The following is a 23539-nucleotide window of genomic DNA, read 5'->3' on the forward strand; positions in this document are numbered from 1 at the left end:
CCGTGATGCAGGCAAAGCTTTATTTATTTACATGAATAAATCTATGAGCAAAAGTTTAACAGTGAGATGCAATCTAGCATCCACATTATCTGATGTTTTTGCAGGTAACAATGTAGAAGAGTTGTAATTTTAATCACCTTTTCATTTGAGTCACCTTATGTAAAAAATAAATGAATAACTTAAAACATCAAAGTTTCCAAAGGAGATTTTCCAATGTGCTCATAGAAATGGTTAGACAGGAAGATTTTCAGAATCAACTTCCATATCTGCATCCTCTTGTAGTTTCTGTACCATTTTGTCTTCAAGCTGTTTCCCTTTGCATGCAAAAGGAGCTCAGATGAGATGAATGTTCTGCTTAACTTCTTTGATGTCCTGAGCTTTCTGTAGTTCTTCATTTTTCTTCAACTTGTTCATTATAAATTTAGCTTGCCGTTTCTGTTTATCTCTTCAACTCCCTTCATTGCATCAATCATTTTATTCCACAGCTCTTGCTAGTATCTGACAGGTTCATTCCTATGTTTTTCAAATTCAAATGAATTCTCCACTGTAAGCTCTTGCCCAGCTACTTTACGGAAGGCTTTAGTCCACCTGACCTTGTGAGGATGGCACTTTCTAAGAAGTTTTTATGACACTTGGATTTACAGAATCTAAACACCTTGCGATCATTACAGATGAACATCATGCCATGGCCAGGGTATATGGGCCCTGAACAGAAATAACACTTCTGGATACACATTACATTATCTTTTTGTCCCCTTAAACCCACCTCCTCCAGCAATCACCACATTGTTGTCCATGAGTCCTTTTTCTTTTTTGCTCAGTCCCTCCACCCCTTAACCTCCTCCTGGCCCCAGGCTGTCATCTGCTTTCCATCTATGAGTCTGTCTCTGTTTTGCTTGTTAGTAGATTTTGTTCATTAAATTCCACATATGAATGAAATCATATGGTATTTGTCTTCCTCTGACTGGCTTATTTCGCTTAGCATAATGTTCTCCAGGTCCATCCAAACTATTGCAAAGGGTAAAATTTTCTTCTTTTTTTACAGCCAAGTAGTATCCCATTGTGTAAATCTCCCGTACTTGTTTTATCCACTCATCTACTGATGGACACTTGGGCTGCTTCCATATCTTGGTGATTGTAAATAATGCTGCAATGAACATAGAGGCGGTTATGTTCTTTGGAATTAGTGTTTTGGGTTCCTTTGAATATATTCCCAGAAGTGGGATCACTGGGTCAAAAGGCAGGTCCATTTCTAATTTTTTGAAGTACCTCCGTACTGCTTTCCACAGTGGCTGCACCAATTTGCATTCCTACCAACAGTGCAACAGGATTTCCCTTTCTCCTCATCCTCACCAGCACTTGTTTGCTGATCCATTGATGACAGCCATTCTGACAGGTGTGAAGGGTATCTCATTGTGGTTTTAATTTGCATTTCTCTTATGATTAGTGATGTTGGGCATCTTTTCATATGTCTATTGGCCATCTATATGGCCTCTTTGGAGAAGTGTATATTCAGGTCCTTTGCCAATTTTTTAAAAGTATATTTTATTGATTATGTTGTTACAGTAGTTCCAATTTTTTTCCCCTTTGCTAACCTCTGCTTAGTACCCGCCTTCCCTTCAGTAATCCCACACCCCTTAGTTCATGTCCATGGGTTGTGCATGTAAGTTCTTTGGCTTCACCCTTTCCTATATTATTCTTAACTTCCCCATGTCTATTTTGTACCAACAGATTATGCTTCTTAGTCCCTGCACCATATCCCCATTTCACTCCCTCCTCTCCCCCAGCTGATAACCCTCCAAATGATCCCCATACCTATGATTCTGTTCCTATTCTGGTTTACTTAGTTGGATTTTGTTTTTATTTTTTAGATTCAGTTTTTGATAGTTGTGAGTTTGTTGTCATTTTAGTGTTCATAGTTTTGATCTTCTTTTTCTTAAGTCCCTTTGACATTTCATACAATAATGGTTTGATGATAATGAACTTCTTTAGCTTCACCTTGCCTGGGAAGCACTTCATCTGCCCTTTCATTCTAAATGATAGCTTTGCTGGATAGAGTAATCTTGGTTGTAGGTTACTTTTCATCACCTTGAATACTTCTTGCCAGTCCCTTCCTGCCTGCAAAGTGTCCTCTGAGAAATCGGCTGATAGTCCTATAGGCACCCCCCTGTAAGCAACCCTCCGCCTCTCTCTTGCTGCCCCCAGGACTCTGCCTTTATCTTTCACCTTTGGCATCTCAATCATGATGCATCCTGGTGTGGTCCCCTCTGGGTTCAGCTCACCTGGGACCTTCCACGCTTCCTGGACCTGTATGTCCATCTCCTTCACAAAATTTGGGAAGTTTTCCTCATTTTTTTCAATTCTTGCTTCCTCCTTCTGCACTGGTTGACTGTTATTTTCTTCCTTATGTTCCAAATCATTGATCTGAACCCCAGTTTTCTTCCTTTCACCATTGGTTTTGTGTGGATTTTCCTTCATTTCACTTAGCATAGCCTTCACTTCTTCTCCTATGTGTCTGCCATACACAAGCATATCTGTCAAGCCTGTGAGCATCTTTATCACCAGTGTTTTGAATTCTGTGTCTGTTAGATTGCCTCGCTCCTCATCTGTTAGGTTGGCTATCTCCTCGTCGCTTAGTTCTCCCACTGGAACCTTGATCCATTCTCTGTTTTGGGTCATACTTCTCTGTCTCCTCATTCTGATAGACTCCTCTGTTTGTTTGCCTCTGTGCCCAGGTAGAGCTGTCACACCTGTTACATTGTAAGGGGTGGAGCCCTAGGGATTCATCAGTACAGGGCGACCTGTTTCACCACCTTGTGGCATTGTATGTGCAGGAGGGGTCCGAGAGGGAACAATGCCACCTGCCCAGCACTCGCTCCTTTTCCAGGCACCTCTCCCACTTCTGCACCGGACTGGCACCTCTCTAGCTGCTGCCCTGGCCATTGTTCCCAGAGTGGGTGGGTCTGTGGATGTTCTAGGACCATGGGGGCCCTTTAAACATCTGGACTCTGCCGAGACCGGCAGTTTCTGCCTCCACCTCAATCCCCACTGGTCTGCACAGTCAGAAGACTTAATATTCCCTGGTGCTGAGACTGTTCGGTTGAGGAGCTGGGAATGCTTCCCAGGTGTCCCTCCTGACTTTCTAAAACGTGTGACTGCACTTTCTGCTGGCCTTCTGCTGCTGCTGCCACCACACCGAATCCTCTCCGTCCTGGCTCTGCCCCTCCTACCTGTCTGGATGAGTATTCCTTCTTTATATCCTTGTTTGCTCGACTTCCATGCAGTTTGATTTTCTGGAACTTCTGGTTATTTCTAGTTTTGAGGTAGTTGTATTCCTTCTTAGTGGTGGAGGGAGATGCAGTGTGTCTGTCTACACCTCCATCTTTGCTGGAAGAGCCTTTGCCAATTTTTTAATTGGGTTGTTTATTTGTTTTTTTGTTTGTTTTTTGGTGTTGAGTTTTATAAGTACTTTATAAATTTTGGATATTAAAACCCCCCTATCAGATGTATTGGCAAATATGTTCTCCCATTCTCTGAGTTGTCTTTATTTTGTTGATGTTTTCCTTTGCTGTGCAAAAACCTTTTAGTTTGAGGTAGTCCCATTTGTTTATTTTTTCTTTTGTTTCCCTTGTCTGGGGATATATGTCTGATAAAAAAAATCTTTTGAGCAATATCCAAGATTTTGCTGCCTATGTTTTCTTCTAGGATTTTTATGGTTTTGGGTTTAACATTTAAGTCTTCGATCCATTTTGAATTTATTCTTGTGTGTGGTATAAGAAGGTTGTCTAGTTTCATTTTATCTGCATGTATCTGTCCAATTTTCCCAACACCATTTATTGAACAAACTATGTTTAGCCCATTGTATATGCTTGCTTCCTTTGTCAAATATTAATTGACTATAAAGGTGTGGGTTTATTTCTGGGCTCTCTATTCTGTTCCATTGATCTATGTGTCTGGTTTTATGCCAATACCAGGCTGTTTTGATTACAATGGCCTTGTAGGCATGATTCCTCCAACTTTGTTCTTCTTTCTCAGGATCGCTGTTTCTATGTGGGGTCTTTAATGGTTCCATATAAAATTTTGAAATATTTGTTCTAGTTCTGTGAAGTATGTCATTGGAATTTTGATAGGAATTGCATTGAATCTGTAGATCGCTTTTGATAGTATGGACATTTTAATGATGTTAATTCTTCCTATACATGAACTTGGTGTGTGCTTCCAATTATTTGTACCTTCTTCAATTTTTTTTCTTCAGTGTCTTATAATTTTCCATGTACATTTATTTTACATCTCTGGTTAAGTTTATTTCTAGGTATATTTTTCTTTTTGAAGCAATTGTGAATGGGATTGTTTTCTTAATTTCCCTTTCAGTTAGTTCATTATTGGAATGTAAAAAAAATTCAACTGATTTCTGGATATTAATTTTATATCCTGCTGCTTTGAATCTTTTCTTTTTAAGTGAGTTTGGTAGTTTGTGTTTTTGAGGAGGTTTCCTCTTTTCATGTAAATTGTAAAATTTATTGGCATACACTTGTTTATGCTATTCATTTATTATATATTTTTAAAAGATTTTATTTATTTTTAGAGAGAGGGGAAGGAAGGTAGACAGAGAAGGAGAGGAACATTGTTCTGCGAGAGATTTTTTGCCTCTCACGTGCCCTGAAACGGGACCTGGCTCGCAACCCAGCATGTGCCCTGACTGGTAATCGAACTGGCAACCCTTAGGTTCACAGGTTGGTGCTCAGTCCACTGAGCCACACCAGCCAGGGGCCTTTATCATATTTTTAATATCTATAATATCTATAGTCATGTCCCCTGTCTCACTCCTGATATTGGTAATTTGTGTCTTGTCTTTATCAGTCTGACTAGAGGTTTATCAACTTAATTCATCTTTTCAAGTAATAAACTTTTGATTTTATGGATTTTTTAAATTGTTTTTGGGTTCTATTAATTTTTACTCTGATCTTTATTATGTCCTAACTTCTAGTTACTTTGAGCTTAATATGCCTTTTAAAAAGATTTTATTTATTTATTTTTAGAGAGAGAGGGAGAAAGAGAGGGAGGAAGACATCAATCAGTTGCCTCTTACGTGCCCCCAACTGGGGACCAGGCCAGCAACCCAGGCATGTGTCCTGATCAGAAATCAAACTGGTGACCTTTCATTCTGCAAGACAACACCCAACAAACTGAGCCACACCAATCAGGGCTTAATTTGATTTTTCTTTTCTAGTTTCTTAAGGTGAGTGAGGAGGCCATTGGTTTGAGACTTCTTTTTTTTTATTTTATTTTCACTGTTTAGCATTATAAATTTCTCCCTAAGAACTGCTTTAAAGACAGCTCACAAATTTTGACGTTTTTATTTTCATTTAGTTCAAGATAATTTCTAATTTCCCTCTTGATTTCTTCTTTGACCCATGGATTATTTATCTGGGGAATTTTCTACATCATTTTATTTTATTTTTTTTCTAATTTAATTCTATTGTGGACAGGAACTATACTTTACATGACTTGAATGCTTTTAAACTTATGAGACTTGTTTTAAGGTTCAAAATATGCTTTATCTGGGAAATGGTCTTTGTATATTTGACAATAATTTATTTTCAGCTTTTGTTGGGTACAGTGTCCCAATCATGGCATATTGTTTGAGTGTGTTTTTTCAAATCTGCTGTATCTTTACTGAATTTCTGTCTACTTGTTCTATCAATTGTTGAGAGAGGAATATTGAAATCCTTTACTATAATTTGGAATTTGTCTAGTTCGCCTTGAAGTTCTGTTATTTTTTACATCATGTATTTTTTCTTTTTTCTTTTTTCCCTTCTTTTTATGGAGGAGGGTGGTCACATGATTCAGCCCATGACACTAGCTGTGTGACGTTGGCCAAGTTGTTTCACCTCTCTGAACCTTGGTTTTACCCAGAGTAAATGGAGATAATCAGAGATGATATTTGACATGTTTAACACTTGGCAGGGACTCTGACCAGCCTTAAACTTTGGAGGTTCTAGTGCTAAAGCAGAGTCCTAGAGGCCCTCTGCTGTGCTAGACATTTACCTTTTGGTTGCTTGATTGTGTGGGGAGTTCTGAGTGGGGGTGATCCCAAGGAAGGGATTGGGGTGGGGGGGTGGGAATGAACAGTAATAGTAATCAGTACAGTTGTTTTTCAATATTTTAATATTTCAATATTTTAATAAACTATGCAATTCTACCTGTGCATACCACCTAGAAATCAGTCTCAAGTACATAATGTCTACCTCCAGAGTCTAATTGCCCCTACATAGGAATGCTGACCTCTTCTCCAAACATTCACCTTTGGTTTCTCTAAGGAAATCCTGTAAGGGCTCAATGGTAGGTCTTGAAAAAACCTGCTACTCTAAGGCTGAAAAGCTTTTCTCTCCTCTTAAATATAGCATGGAGTTCACCAAGACTAGGTACCTGTTGGCTACTTGGGGTATGTTCTCTGGGGATCCTGAGGAAGATACCCATCTATATGCCCTGGAAAGAGTGTTTTATATCTTCACCATCAGGGTGTAGCAGCAGATAAGTAAGATTCCAGTCTGGGCTTAGCTCCTTCTTCACCAGTCCTCCTCCTTGGTGAGCCTTACTTTTCCCTCTGTCATACAAGAGGATGGAATGTCCAGATGTGAAAGCCTTTGCTGGGAAGCCAAAAGGAAATTAAACAGTAATCACTAAGTTAGAGGAGTCATCCCTCTCCCTCTTTGGATCCTTTGATATATTCGATCCCACTTGCTTTTCTTTCTGAGAGGCCAGAAATGAATCATCTTTGGGCATAAAAGCCAGAGCAGGCTGCTTCTTGTCACCTGACTGAGGGCCACAGCCCCAGTGGTTCCTTAACTCCTGACCCCTGTCTTACCCTATCTCTTACTAGGCAGTGTGGTAGAGGGGAGGTGGGGGCAAAACCTTTCCCTGGCAATGGGAACACCTTCATAGGAACTCAGGCCAAGAGAGGATAATCAGAGATTTTGATAACAGTGAATGGCACCAAATGTTAGACCTCAGTCCTTGAGTTCAGCTAAGAAAAGAATTCAGAGCCAAGGAACTGAAATATAAAGAAAAGTTTATTTAGTGAGTCACAGAAGTTGAAGAAGTGAACTCTGGAAGAAGTCAGCCAACTGGGCTGCATGGACTCATGAAGCAAGTTACAGTGGCAAAAGAAAGGGCCCTTGGAGCTTAAGAGAAAGGACTCAAAGGTACGTGTCTTGAGGAAGAAACAGAAGAAGGAAAGGCACAGGTATATTCAAGAGAAGAGAGCTACTTCATATATTCTGAAGCTCTGTTATTGGGCGCATAAACATTATGTCTGTAATGTCCTCTTGATGACTTGACTCCTTTATCATTGTAAAATAACCATTTTTATTCCTGGCAATAATCTTTGTTCTGAAATCTACTTTGTCTAATAAAGTCACTTTAGTCCTTTCCTCCCCCTCTCCCTCTCCGTCTCCCCCTCCCCCTCCCCCTCTCTGTCTCCCCCCTCCCCTCTCCCTCCCCCTTCTTCTTCTTCTTCTTCTTCTTCTTCTTCTTCTTCTTCTTCTTCTTCTTCTTCTTCTTCTTCTTCTTCTTCTTTTTCTTAGTGTTAACCTGATATATAATTTTCCATCTTTTTACTTTTAAGTGAGTTTTGGCTTTATACTTAAAATGCCGCACTGTAAGCACCAAGTAATTGGGTCTTACTTTTTAATCCAATCTTAAAATATTTACCTTTTAATTTTTAGACCATTAACGTTTTAAAAAATAGCTGGGAGATAGGAGGTATAAGGGGACAAAATATTAATGGAAAAAATGCAACAAAAAATACAATAGACTTCCTGTCAAGATGGAAGCACAGGTAGACATGCTTTACCTCCTTGCACAATCACAAAGAGAATTACAACTAAACCTCAAAACAAATAACACCCAAAACTGTCAGAAAAATTGAATTGTATGGAAGTCCAGCAACCAAGGATTTAAAAAAGCCACATTCATCCAGATGGATAGGAGGGGCAGAGACAGGCAGAGAGGCAAGGAGACATGGTTTGGTGCAAAGATCCAGTGGTAGTGCTGGAATGGGTAGTCCCACATTCATGTGTGGTGAATAAAAATTGGGAGGTACACCTTGGGAGCAAATGATCCTGGCCCCAGGCCAGACTGCACAGCCCAGGGTTTCAGCACCAGGAAGATAAACCCCACAACTTCTGGCTGTAAAAACCAGCCAGAGGAGACTCTGTTTAAAGGGCCTACACAGTCTTAGAATGTATGCAAACCCACACACTCTGGGATTCAGTACCAGGGCAACAGCTGGAAGATGCCAGTCACATACAGGGGATGGGTGAAGTGACTGGAAATGGAGTAAGTGCCAGACAAGTCTCCAGAAGCCAGGCAGAGGTACTGTCCCCTGTCTGTGCCTTCCCCCCACAGAGAGCCACAAGGCAGTGAAGTGGGTTGCCCCATCCTGGCGATTACTTAAGGCTCAGCCCCACACAGTTTACAGGCACTTTTCTAAATTGGTCACACTACTAAGACAGGGAGTAAAAGCAGCTCTACATAATACATAGACACAAACACGGGGAGGTTGCCAAATTGAGGAAGCAAATAAATGTGGCCCAAATGAAAAAACAGAACAAAACCCCAGAAAAAGAACTAAATGAAACAGAGATAGCCAACCTAGCATATGAAGAGTTCAAAACACTGGTTATCAGGGTGCTCAAAGAATTCATTGAGTATGGCAACAACATAAAGGAAGAACTGAAGGTTACATTGAGTGAAATAAAGAAAAATATACAGAAAACCAACAGTGAAAAGAAGGAAACCAGGATTCAAATAAATAATTTGGAACACAAGGAAAAAGTAAGCATTCAGCCAGAACAGCAAGAAGAAACAAGAATTCAAAAAAATGAGGATAGTATAAGAAGGCTCTGGGACATCTCCAAATGTAGGGAACCGCTCCTCGTGGTTTAGGGAATTGTAGCCCCGGCCTGAGCATGACTGCCACTGGCATTCTGGCTGTGCTTGTCTTTAAGTCTCAACATAAGGCTGCTCAGGAGATATAACCGAAGGCCACTCAGAGGGTTTCCATGAGAATTAGATTTAAAGAATGCTTATTATACTTTAGAACTTGCTCTGCTTATGTTTTAATGTAACATAAACAATCTCTAGCAAGGAATGTATGAAACCTTGCACCTAATGCCAGTGTGGCATAAAGATGTTTGATAGACCCTGACACAGACTGGTCACTGTACCCTCTGTACTAGTACATGCAATCTACTACTGTCAACTGTAATCCTAATGCCTCCAAACTATTGAGGATTCATGAATCTTGACCTTGTATCTCTCATGTGTATCCTCCTCAATAAAAGGCATGAGGGAAAAAGGTCTAATTGCTGTTCTCCACTAGAGAGGCAGTCACCTTCCTTCCCCCATACATAATGAAATGTCCTGGGTAAAAGTTTGTTCCACTGTGTTCATGAAACCTCTGCTGGACAGAGCAACTTCCAACCAAGCCTAGGGTGTATGAGGCACATCTGCCTCATCCAAACATATCAACACCTGAATCATAGGGATGCCAGAAGGAAAAGAGGAAGAGCAAGAAATTAAAAACGTACTTGAAAAAATAATGAAACAAAACTTCCCTAATTTGGTGAAGGAAATAGACATACAAGTCAGGAAGACCAAAGAGTCCCAAACAAGTTGGACCAAAAGAAGACCACATCAAGATACATCATAATTAAAATGCCAAAGGTTAAAGATAAAGAGAGAATCTTAGTGAGAATGGGGGCAGGTGGAGGGGTGGTAAGGGTAGGGTGGGGCAGGGGAGAGCAATGGGGAAAAAATTAGGACAACTGTAATTAAATAACAATAAAATAAAACATGAAAAAGAGAGAGTCTTAAAAACAGCAAGAAAAGAGCAGAGTTACCTACAAAGGGGTTTCCATAAGACTATCAGCTGATTTCTAAAAGAAAAAAACTTTGCAGGCAAGAAGTATTCATAGTGATGAAAAGTGAGGACCTACAACCTAGATTACTCAATCCATCAAAGCTATCATTTAGAATGGAAGGGCAGATAAAGTGCTTTCCAGAGAAGGGAAAGCTAAAGGAGTTCATCATCACCAAGCCATTATTTCATGAAATGTCAGAGGGACTTATTTAAGAAAAAGAAAAAAATGATGAAGAAAAAGAAGATAAAAATTATGAACATTAAAAGGCAACAAATTCACAACTATAAACAACTGAATCTAAAATACAAACTAAGCAAACAGGCAGAACAAGAACAGAATCATCAATAAGGAGATCATTTGTAGAGTTATTAGCTGGGAGGGGGAAGAGGAGAATAAGGAAAAATTTGCATGGATTAAGAAGCATAATTGATAGGTACAAAATACACAGGTGGGTGTTAAGAATAGTACAGGAAAGGGTGAAGCCAAAGAATCTACATGTTCAACCCATGGACATGATCTAAGGGGGGCAGTTATTGCTGGAGGGTACCAGGTGGAGGGAGGCAAAGGGGGAAAGTTGGGACAATTTTTAGCATATTCAATAAAGTATATTTAAAAATACAATAGATTAAATTAAAAAAAGAGAAAAAATGCAAAAAAAACCCAGCTTTATCGAGATATAATTAACATATCATGCAATTCACCCATTAGAAATTTATAATAATTTTTTTAGTATAGTCACAGCATTATGCAACTTCACAACAATCTAATATGAGAAAATTTTTGTCCCCCCCCCCCAAAAAAACACCCCTGTGCCCATCAGCAGTCATTCCCTATTCCTCCATACTACACTCCCAACACTAGGCAACTACTAATCTATTTTTTGTCTCTGTAGATTTGCCTAGTCTGGACATTTTACCTAAGTGTTATATCATACATGTGGTCTTTTATAGATGGCTTTTTTTACTTAGCATAATGATTATGAGGTTCATCACGCTGTAGCATGTATCAGTACTTTGTTTCTTTTTATTGCCAAATAATAGCCCTTTGTATAAATATACCATATTATTTATCCAGTCATTATTTGATGAACATTTGGGTTATTTGCACTTCGTGGCTATTATAAATAATGCTACTATGATAATTTGTGCACAAGATTTTAGATACACATAATGTTTTTATTTCTCTTGACTATATACCTAAGAGTGGAATTGCTGGGTCATTTGGTAACTTTATGTTTAAACTTTTGAAGAACTGTCATAGTGTTTTCCAAACCATTTGTACCATTTTACATCCCTGCCAGCTGTGTATGAAAGTTACAGGTTTTCCACATCCTCATAACACTTGTTATTATTCATCTTTTTAAAAAAACTATAGCTATCCTAATGGGTATAACATGGTATGTTTGTGATTTTTATTTGTATTTTCCTGATATCTAATGATGTTAAGCATACTTTTATGTGTTCATTGGCCATTTGACTATTTCTTTGAAGAAAAGTCTATTCAAATGCATGCCTATCTTTAAGTAGGGTTGTCTTTCATTGTTGAGTGGTAAATGGTTTTTATACATTCTGGACTGAAGTTCCTTATCATATACATGATTTGCAAATATTTTTCCTCATTTTGTGAGTTGTCTTTTCACTTTCTTGATAGTGTCACTTGAATCATGAAAGTTTTTAATTTGATTAAATCTAAATAATCAATATTTCTTTTATTGCTTTTGCTTTTGGTATTGTATCTATTGTAGCAACCATTGACAAACCAATAGATCATTAACATTTGAAGTGTTCTTTCATATGATTAGGTTTGACATCTTGCTATTTGTTTACTATTTACCTCATTTGTTCTTTATTTCCTTTTTCTGTCTTTCTTTGGATTAATTACATATTTTATGCTTCTATTTATCTCCTTCTATTTTATCTATTTTATTTATTAGTTATAAAATATTTATTATTTTTGTGATTGCTTTGAGGGTGAGAGTATATATTTTAAACTTATCACATGCTACCTTTAAGTGATACCATACCACTTCATATAAGAACATTTATACTTTCATTTCTCCCCTCCTGACTTTTGTGCTACTGTTGTCATACATTTTACTTTTACATATTTTACATAAGATAAATTGTGGAATAGTTTTATTCATCTTTCTTCTGCATGGAGTTTGTAGAACTTCTTGGACATGCATGTTTACAGATTTAATCAAATTTGGAAAATTTTGGTTATTATTTCTCTAAGTATTTTTTTATGTATCTCCTTCTTTCTTCTTTCCTTTGGTGATTCCAATCACACCTGTAGTAAGCTGCTTGAGATTGTCTCATGTTCACAGACACTCTATTTATTTTTTTAAATTCCTCTTTATTCTACATTATGTATAGTTTTAATTGCTGTGTTCTTAAGTTCCCTAATTTTCCTTTTAAAACATCTAATCTGATTTTAATCTTATTCAGTGTATTCTCCATCCCAGACATTTATCTCTAGAAGTTCAATGTGGATTTAAAAAATCTTTTATATTTGTACTTAACATAATGAACATATGAAATAAAAGTGCAATAACCATTTTAATATCTTTATCTTCTAATTCTAAAATCTATGTCAGTCTGAAAGTATAATTGATTGAGTTTTCTCCTTACTATGTTTTTTCTTTTTCTCTTGTGTCTTTGAAAGCTTGGTAATTTTTTTATTGGGTGCCATTGTAAATTTTACCCCACTGAATTGTGGATATTTTTTTATTCCCACTATTCTTGACTTTTGTTCAGAGATAGTTTTTAAAAATATGCTTATTGGTTTTAGAGAGAGAGGGAGGGGTAAAGAGAGATCAATGTAAGAGAAACATTGATTGGCTGCCTCCCATATGCACCCCAACCAGGGATCAAACCCACACCCTAGGTATGTGTCTTGACCGGGGATTGAACCCCCAACAAATGGAACGACACTTTGACCAACTGAGCTGCACCAGCCAGGACTGAGATACAGTTTTACTACTTCAAAATAATTTGATGTTTTGTGTCTTTTAAGATTTGACAGGCAGGACTGGAGCAGTATTCTGACTAGGGATAATTATTTTCTGATACTGAGACAAGACCTTTCAGTGTAATGTATTCAATGACACATAAATAATGTGATAGGAACGGGCACTATTTCCGGCCCTTTGTGAGCATCAGACACTGTTATCTTTAATCTATTTGCTTGGTTCTTACCCTGGTTTTGGGTAGTTTCCTTGCTGATCAATCTCTGGTGAATGCTGGAAGGTACACTCTGCTGGAGTTCTCTGCCTGTGCCACTTTCTCCTTACCAGTACCCGTTCTGCAAACTCTAGCTGACTTAGTCTTCCTGGAGTTTTAGCTCTGTTTCCTCAACGCAGCCCAGAAAATTCACCATGGTCTGCCTGGGTTTCCCCTACCTGTGCCATACCTAGAAACTCCCTCAAGGCCATAAATTGGGGCAATTCTAAGACTCATATCAATCATTTCTAGTCTCTTGTAGATCAGTTTCCTTCATTGCATGTTATCCAGTGTCTTGAAAACTGCTGTTTCATATATCTTGTTAGTTTTAGGTTGTTTCAGGCAAGAAAATTAATCGTGGGCAGAAACAGCCTTCTCTTTCTCTCTTTAAATTGTTGATGATCATATAATCTTCTAATAATAACAATTTAATCTCTTCCCTTCCAATCCTTATACCTATAACTTCATTTTCTTGCCTTATAATCTTGGCCAGTACCTCCCAAACTCTGATAATAATAATGGTCATAGTAAGTTACTTTGCCTTATTTCTAACTTTATTAAGCTTTCTTAAGTTTTCAACTAAGTATAATGGTTGATGTTGGTTTTAACCATTAAACTTTACTTGCTTCAATCTGTTTTATTTGAATTCAGTAATCTCCATAGCACAAATATATGTCAAGTGTTTTATGTTAGGTGCTGCCTAGAAAGATGCAGGTGGTACAGGTCATAGCATAGTAGGGAAAGCAGAAAAGCAAGTCAGCTGTTCCAAATGCAGTTGGTGTTACATGCTGACTATGAGATATGTCCAGCGTTCTATGGACATAGAGGTAAAGAGCATTTGACTTGCCTGAAAGAAAAGGTGTGGGGAGAAGTCAGGAAAGACTTTACAGAGGCAGTGATACTTAAGTCTAATCTTGAAGAATGAGTAGGAGTTCAACAGTCTAACTCAAGGCAGAAGAAAAAGCAGAGAGCTATGAAAGCAAATAGTCTATGTGACTGTGAGCAATGAGTGTTTGAGGGAAGGATGGAATGCTGAGAAGTAACATTGGGAAAGTGAACTTGGTTAGGTCACAATGGCATTGGTATACACTTTAACTTTCCTTCTGGAGAGCACCAACATTCTGAGTTGAGTAGAGATGAATCTGTGAATCATAATTATGTAGCTTAGGGGCTTAAAATTCTGGGGGTATGTTGTCTAGTCTCATTGTTTTATGGTTTTCAGTGTCAAGCAGATGAAGTGATGAAAGAAGTCTAATGGAATAAGAGGACTTGGGTAGGGGGTGGTGAAGGAGGGCATTTCAGAAATTCTGCTATATAGCCCAGTGTCCCCAATTTTTAGATTTCATAAACCAGTAACACTTTTAAAAAAAAGATTTAATGTATTTATTTTTAGAGAGAGGGGAAGAAGGGGAGAAAGAAAAGGAGAGAAACATCAATGTGTGGTTACTTCTCATGTGCCCTCATCTGGGGACCTGGCTTGCAACCCAGGCATGTACTCTTACTGGGAACCGAACTGGTGACCCTTTGGTTTGTAGGCTGGCACTCAATCCAATGAGCTACACCAGCCAGAGCCAGTAACACTTTCAAAAGAATTTAAGTTGCAAAGATATTAAGATATAATAATAATAATAAGTACCATAGACTATCATGTCATACTGCAAACAACAAAGACAAACAAATAAGAAAGGCATAAGCTTAGACAGAGCAGTTGATAACCTTACTCTGCTGTTATCTAACCCAATCATGATGCAATAGTGGGATTTGCAGACTGAGAATGAGGAGAGGAGCGCAGCAGACTGATGAGAGAAATAACTACCTTGGGCAGGTGTGTCCTTGATGTGTCCCCATGGTCTCCCCCTCCCTCTCCTTAGGGCCTCTCCTATTAGACTGGGAAGAATGATGGACTGTGGTTGGCAGTCCTGTGCCAGCACACATGTGCCAGTGAGTGGATCACAGCTTTCATGGTCCTGAGTTTGCTCTTCCTATCAAAGAACTTTGTCCTATGACCGTTGACCAACTGATACAATAATCTCACTGATATTAGGGAAGCAGCAGGAGCTCCTTTGATTAGGCCTCGAATGGTCTGAACTCAGCACTCAATCCAGAGGCCTCTGATGGCCCTAGATAATGGGCAGAGCTGCACTCTGGCTCCCACCTGGATGAAAGGTCTTCTCGCACTTGACGAAATGTCTAAAGACCTCTGGACTTCACAACTGCATGGATAGCCCTACCCCTTCCCAGCACATCTGAGACCACAGACTGAAGGAGGAGTAAGCACCATGGCCATTATAAAAATTGTTACTTGTACAGAAAGGCCATTCTTATTAGGATCTGAAGGAGAAGGATAGAGTTGGGGCCACTTCCCCAGGCCGATATGTTTATCTTTCACAGTATTCAGTTTTTGATTTAATGTAACTCTTTTGAGATGTCTTGTTTTCTTATAGCCCAGGATATTCATTGTTCCTCATCACTCCCAAGAAGCTTAGCTACTAATGTCTTGGTCAAGGTGGGGGAAATTTGTATCCTGTTTACACTTGGCAAGACCAGCTCTTGCTGCCTCTGGGCCTGACTGCACTAAAACTTTGAAACTGCAGTTTAGCCTGGCTGGCACAGGACCCCATGCAGCCTCTCTGGCGGGGCCGGCACAAAGGCACATGCTGCTTCTTTGTCAGACCGCACAGGTCCCTAAGACAGCCTTTCTCTCAGGCCTAGATAGGACCCCATGCTGCCTGTTGGCCAGGCCTCGAGAGGACCCCATGCTATCCACCAGGCCTGCACACAGACCTACTCTGCCTCTCTGCCAGATGACACAGGGCCCACGAACTGCCTTTCTACTGCACCGCACAGAGCCCTACAATAGCCTCTTCACCAGGTTTTCATAGGACCCCATGTTGTCTCTCTGTCAGGTCTGCATAGAACCAAATGCTACCTCTCCACCAGGACTAAAGAGGACCACATTCTGCCTTTCTGACAGGCCAATAGTTTCCCATGCTGCCTCCGCCAGGACTACACAGGACTCCAATTGCCTCTCAGCCTGACTACACAGGGCCCCATGCTGCCTCTCTGCTCTTCTACACAAAACCCTAAAACTGGCTTTAGGACAGGCCTTCAGTACACCCAGTGCTGCCTCTATGCCAGACCCACACAGGATGGTAAAACTGCTTGTCTTCCTTATTGCACAGGGTGGTACAACTATCGTCACTACAGACCAACAGAACCCCCCATGCTGCTTCTCTGCCAGGTTGCACAAGACCCTATAATTGCCTCTCTGTCATACTGCACGGGGCCCTAAAACAGCCTCTCTTTCTGGATGGCGCAAAGCCAATGCTGCCTCACTGCCAGGCCCACACAGGACCCACTGCTGCCTCTCTGCCACCCTACAGAGAGTCCCATGCTGTCTCTCTACCTGACTACACCAGACCTAATGCTGTCTGTCTGCCTGGCTGCACAGGATCCCATGCTGCCTCTCCACCAACCTACACAGAGCCCCACGCTACCTCTCTGCCTGACCGCACAAGGCCCCATGCTGCCTCTCTGCTGGACTGTATAGAACCATATTATTACCTCTCAACAAGGCTGGGACAGGGCCCTGTGTGTTCTCTCTACCAGACTTACACAGAGCCCAATACTGTCTTTATATCAGTCTCTCACAGGCTCTTAAAATAATTTCTCTGCCCCACTGCACAGGGCCTTAAAGTTACCTCTCTGCAAGGCCAACACAAAGTCCCATGTTGGCTCTCCATCAGTCTGACAGAGAACCATGCTGCCTATTAGCCTGACTATACGGGTACCCAAACTTACCCCTCTGCCAGGCCTACAGAGGGTCTTACAGCTGACCCTTTCATACTCTCTAGTTCTCAACAATATCATATTTTCAGAAACTACCCCAAATTTTGTTTTTTAACTACTACTGCATAGAGACCAGCAAAGCAAGCTGCTTCTCAAACACCTAAAAATGATATTTGATTTTTATAGAGTTGGAGGAAAAGAACTAAAAAATCAGGAGACAAAGGAAAAGAAGAAAAAAGTGTGGAGCTCATTACCAGTTCATTTACATCATATGGGACTAATAACAGATGACTTTCAGTCAAGATGGTGGCATAGGTAAACACGGCTCACCTCCTCGCACAACCACATCAAAATTACAACTTAACTATAGAACAACCATCATTCAGAATTGTCAGAAATCGAGCTGAATGGAAGTTCTACAACTATGGAATTAAAGAAGAAACCACACTGAGACTGGTAGGAGGGGTGCAGATGTGACATAGGCTGGTCCCACGCCCATGTATGGCAGATAAGTATCAGGAGGGATATCTCAGGAGTGCGGGGCCCCAGCCCCACACAAGGCCTCCAAGTCCAGGGTTACAGTGCCAGGAAAATAGGTCTCTATAATATCTGGCTATAAAAACCAAGGGGATAGAGGCTGTGGAAGACAAAACTTCTGGAGCCCCAGGCACTTCCTCTTAAAGGGCCCATGCACAGACATAGTCAGACTCATGCCCTCTGGGCTCCAATACAGGGGTAGCAGATTGAAAGGCATCAGAGACATACAGAGAGGAACTGAATTGTCCAGCATTAGGACAAGAGCTGGGAGATAGCACTCTTGCAGACAGAAGTGCTGGCAGGGGACATCATTCCTTTTCTCAACCCTTCACCCACAGAGTCACAGAGGTGGCAACAGGGTGCCATATCTGAGACTCCATCAACCACATGGTGATTCCCTGAGGCCCTGCGCAACCCAAATTTTGGGCCCACCCAAGCTGTTTCCAGTGGCTTTTCCATATAAATGGCTTGTCTTGGCCCATGCTTCAGATTTTCCTAAATTCTCTCAAGGAGCATCTGGCTTCAGCAAGCCCTGTACCTCTCTTTAAGTTGCCCCAGGCCTAGCACTAGTAGCAGCGGTCCTTGGTTCACAGCTTGGCCTTGCCTGAGCACCTGCAAGCTCAGTACAAGTAGCAGCCAACTGCAGATCACTTTGTAGCGTATGCTGTGTGACCCTCGACACAACACAGGCAGTTGCTGACCTTGGATGTGCCAACAGCAATCAAGGCTCAACTACAACAGGAGGATGTACACAACCCACATGGTGGGCGCACTTTGAGTACCAACTTGGGTAATAGGGGAGGCTGTGCCACTGGACCCTACAGGACACCTACTACATTAGGCCACTCTACCAAGCCTGGGAGGCATAGCAGCTCTACCTAATATAGAGAAACGAAGAGAGGGAGGTGCCAAAATGAGGAGACAAAGAAACATGGCCAATATGAAAGAACAGATCAAAACTCCAGAAAAATAACTAAACAAAATGGAGATAAGTGATCTACTAGATGCAAATTCAAAACACTGGCTATAGGATGCTCAAGGAACTTAGTGAGAACCACAACAGCATAAAAAAGATCCAGTCAGAAATGAAGGATACACTAATTGAAATAAAGAACAATTTACAAGGAATCAGTGCAGAAGGGGACAGTTGTTCCTGTGTTTCCCAGCAATGTTATTATCAAGTGCACGATAATGATGAAAAGATTGTCACTAAATCTCCACCTCCTTCAACCCCTCTCTGAGCTGTTCCTCTCCAGTGATGGTGACTAGAGCTGTGACTGGTTCTGTGACAGTCACCATGTAGCTGGAGTGGTGACAATAAAATCTCTTCTCCTCCAGTTGCTCTGAAGCCCTACCTGCCCATCTCCATGCACAGCTCTCTAGGCCTTTCCTGGGGAATGGTGGCTCCTGGCTGGGGCTATGGCCCCTGGCTTTGCCTCAGACCACTAGCTCCTCCAGGCAATCATCAATTCCCTAAATCATTACTGCTTAATTCAGCTGTGTTATTTTTTGAAAATTATAGGAGCTGTCACAGTTGTTAGCCTTCTTTTGTCGAATGAAGTGCTTTTTTTTCTGTGCCCTTCATATTGCACAGGGCTCCATGTTGGGATGGATGAGCATTTTTGGAGCCTGCCTCTTTGGATTCTCCTTCATGAGGGGCAGGGTATTTTTCTTGGAGACTGTGTGAGCATTGATCATTGGGGAAAGCTAGGCAGAGGCTAGGAACCAGGAATTTCCGGTTGGAGTTTTTTGTTTTTTTTTTTAACAATTATTAATAGATTTTATTTATTTATTTTTAGAGAGAGGGGAAGGGAGGGAGAAAGAGAGGGAGAAAAACATCAATGTGTGATAGATACATCAATCAGTTGCCTCTTGAACTGGTTGCCTCCCACACGTTCCCAACTGGGGACTGGCCTGCAGCACAGGCATGTGTCCTCACTGGGAATCGAACTGAGGACCTTTCTGTTCGCAGGTGCTGAGTCCACTGAGCCACACCAGCCAGGACTGGAGGGTTCTTTTTTAATCTTCACCTGATGATATATTTATTGATTTCAGAGAAAGAGAGGGAGGGAGGGAGAGAGAGAGAGAATGAGAAGCACTGATGTGAAAGAGAAATATGTATCAGTTGACATCCGCACCTGTCCTGACCGGGGATTAAACCTGTAATTTTTTGGTGCATGAGTTGATGCTCCAACAAACTGAGCCACCAGCCAGGGCAGGTTGGAGGGATTTGTTGGCCTCTGCACTGTGCTTTTCCATGGGTTTCCATTGCATATTGCTAACCCTCTGTTTCTTATGCAGATGGGAAATGAGTGCCAGGCTGGCCAAAAGGAGGCTTGTGACTTGTCCTCCTTTTCTTTTTAATTTGTAAACTCCATTTATAAAAAAGATTTTATTTATTTTTAGAGAGAGGGAAAGGGAGGGAGAAAGAGAGGGAAAGAAACATCAATCAGTTGCCTCTTGCTCACCCCCTCAACTCTGGGGACCTGGCCTGCAACCCAGGTATGAGCCTTGACCAGGAGTCAAACCAATGACCTTTTGGTTCACAGGCTGACACTCAATCCACTGAGCCACACCAACCAGGGCTTGTGTTTGCATTTTTGATTAAGAATAGCTTTGTCACATGGTGCCCTCTTCTGGCAAAGGGCTGTCCTTGGTCACTCTTCCTAGAAATCAGATTCCTATGCTCCATGCCAGAGGAACTGACCCTCCATTTCTCTCCCCCTCTTCTCCCCTTCTCTCCCTTTTTTTTAATGAGTCAGGAATGTATTGCCCTGTGTCATGGAAACATTTTGAGGAACCTGGTTTTTTTTGTTTTGTCTTGTTTTTTGTTTTAATTGTTCTATTATAGTTGTCCCATTTCCACCTGCCAAGAACCTGGTTTTGAGTGAGGCTGGACCCAGAAGCTCAGCAATGTGGCTGAGAACCCCATCAGTTCTCATTTCTATATCTGTCTAGATGGCCTGCCAAATTTAGGGACTAATATTTTCTCTCTGTCACTCAAGTTCAGTGTCTAAGACGTACTGCCTGAGATGCTCTCTGGCATCTGTCCGAATGGACTAAGCCACTAGAACTGCCCTTGCTGGGCACTGTGACATTGTGGAATGTGGGGTATTTTTCTGGGCTGCCAAGCACACATTAGGATCATGGACAAGGATGTGAACATACTGCGACTTATTTGCTGAAGCAGAGTATTAATCCGGATAGGCAAATGGTAACCATACTATAGGTATGATAAGCATGTTTGATCATATATAACTCTTTTTACATATCACTGAAGGACCAGTTTCAGTTACAACACAAAGACCTTAGAAATCCAGTTCCCTAAATGTACACATGCTGAAACCAGAGCCCAGGAGAGTGAGTGACTTGCCCAGCGTCACTCGGCCAGGGAGTTGCAGACTCAGAGCTGGAACACAGGCCTCCTGGTCCCACATCATACTGAGGCAAACCAGACTGCAGTAGAAGCTGGGTTTTGGGGGTGCTTGCATGAACTGGAGTAATAAGGGCTGGTGATGGGAGACCTCAGGATGGTTTGCCACATCTTAGATCTCACTGCCTGCACTGTTATATACTATTCTTAATGAAAAACCAGGCCAGTGGGAGGGTATTTTTGTTACAGATGACGAGGCAGGGGCGCAATAATAGAGAGACAATGGTGGCAGTGGTGGGGGTTGTCTGCTGTGGGCGGGTGAGCCCAGTTTTCTAGCCAGGGCAGTTTGGCTAACCCCTGGAGAGGGCTGTGCTCAATGGCTGGAAGAATTCTTTTTTTCTTTTTCTTTCTTTCTTTCTTCCTTTCTTTCTTTCTTCCTTCCTTCCTTCCTTCCTTCCTTCCTTCCTTCCTTCCTTCCTTCCTTCCTTCCTTCCTTCCTTTCTTTTCTTTCTTTCTTTCCTTCCTTCCTTCCTTCCTTCCTTCCTTCCTTCCTTCCTTCCTTCCTTCCTTCCTTCCTTTCTTTCTCTCTCTCTCTCTCTCTCTCTCTCTCTCTCTCTCTTTCTTTCTTTCTTTCTTTCTTTCTTTCTTTCTTTCTTATTTCTTTCTTTCTTTCTTTCGCCAAGTAGTATTCCATTGTATAAACGTACTACTTGTTTTTTATCCACTCATCTATTGATGGGCATGTGGGCTGCTTCCGAATCTTGGTTATTGTAAATAATTTGCATTTTGGGTTTCTTTGGATATAGTCTCAGAAGTGAAAGCACAGGGTTATAAGGCAGTTTCATGTATAATTTTTTGAAAGACTGCACACTGTTTTCTGTAGCGGCTGCACCAGTCTGCATCCCCACCAGCAGTGCCCGAGGATTCCCTTTTCTCTGCATCCTCGTCAGCACTCGTTTGCTGATTTAGTCATGGTAGCCATTCTGACAGGTGTGAGGCGATATCTCGTTGTGGTTTTAACTTGCGTTTTTCTGATTAGTGACAATGACCATCTTTCCATACGTCTTTGGCCATCCGTATGTCCTCTTTGGAGAAGTGTCTATTCAGGTCGGTGCTGGCCATTGCTGGTTTCTGGAGATTTCCATTGGTCGTTTTGGTGTCCACTTCCTTAGTTCTCTTTCTGGGTCCAGATTTGATGAGGGTTTTCTAATCCATTGGTGTTATCCAGAGAAAACCAGGCCTCAAGTTTGCTGCTCAGGCTAGGATTTAAATCTTGTGCATCTGCTGGTCTCCCAAAGTTGTCTGTGAAGTCACCTTCAGAACTTTGACTATGTTTTTGGCTGGATATTTCCTTTCTGCCACAAAGAACATATGACCTTCTGGTAAGTTTCAGTGGCGAAAGAGGGAGCTGCACTCTCCTAGATTTTGTCACTAGTGGATTTTCATCATTGAGGATATGCTGGCTGTCCTGCAGAGATCCCAGGGAGCAGAAGCTGCCGAGTCCCCATTTTGGACCATCCAGAGGGAAGCTCCAGGGTTTTGGGTCCCTTGGCTGGAATACCTCACTCGTGACAGAGTACTTGGAGGGGTGCATGCTATGCTCCCATCCTTCCGAAACTGCACTCCATAAGCTATAGGCTATGTAATAAATAAACCCCAGCAACCAAGAACAGTGTGCTCAGGGACATCGTGGGGACAGTGGTCAGCTGATAGCCATCCCCAGCAAGACCATCCCTTATTTCTAATGAATGCATTGATAACACAGAGAGTCCAGCTTTTCTCAAGCATCCCTAAGACTGGAAGAAAGATTTATAGTTCACCTTTTAATCTCAACCCATTCCTTCTGGTGATGGGGATGATGATGATGATAACCAACATTTATTAGGAACTTGCCTTCTGCCAGTTTTTGCTCAGTTTTTTTATCTGCATTATTTCAATTAATCTCCACAAGCCAATAAAATAGGTCAAATTATTATTATTCTCAGTCCATAGGTGAGGAGACTGAAACTTAAATAGAGGGGTTCAGAGCTTTCCCAAAGTTACACCTCTAGGAAGTGAAGGTTGCAGGATATAAAGCTGCCATATCTGATTCCCGCACTGGTGTATTTAATCAGTCTACAGAAATGAGTAATGGGTTCAAAACGGAATTCATCTCTTAAGAGTTCAATTGGTTATGTGCGTGAATCCTAAATCCAATAGTAAACCAGTTAAAATGGGGAAAAGAAACATTGAACAAATCGGAAGATTGCCTACTTTGATGTTACTTAACCAAGTTAACGAATCATTTCATTTAAAACAATTGAGCTACTAATCATGTGTGATTATGTTACATTCTTAGTTCCAATGATTAACACCTCTGCTCGGTTCTATCACTTAGAAGTGCTATTTCTGCAAGCTTTCTCTAAGGAATCAGAGCTTTAAAAGTCTTACCCTATGGTCAGAGGCTGAGAAAAGTGGAGCTAGGCCATAGTGGAGATCACTTGGTCTCAAGAGTCGCATAGCCTCCAACTGGCTGCCATACACCATGAATCTCAAACAGGGGTCTCCCACAGGCTGAGGATGGTCTAAATCCTGTCCTGTTCCCATGGGCCACTCTTTCAGTGGGAACACACAGTTCCCCCACGTCCTTCCCATCTTCACAGTCCTCCTGGTTTCTCTCCTCCCAGATTTCAAGTCTTTTTCTTTGTTTGTTT

At 41.2% G+C, this 23539-nt stretch overlaps 1 pseudogene; it reads right to left on the reverse strand.

Annotated features, from left to right (window-relative positions):
* Positions 1-231: 231 nt before the first annotated feature.
* LOC150006409 (putative ribosome biogenesis protein RLP24 pseudogene) lies at positions 232-736 on the reverse strand (annotated as a pseudogene).
* Positions 737-23539: the final 22803 nt, after the last annotated feature.

Source organism: Furipterus horrens, unplaced genomic scaffold, assembly GCF_987537825.1.
Source record: "Furipterus horrens unplaced genomic scaffold, mFurHor1.1.pri manual_scaffold_6, whole genome shotgun sequence".
In the NCBI taxonomy this organism is placed as follows: domain Eukaryota; kingdom Metazoa; phylum Chordata; class Mammalia; order Chiroptera; family Furipteridae; genus Furipterus; species Furipterus horrens.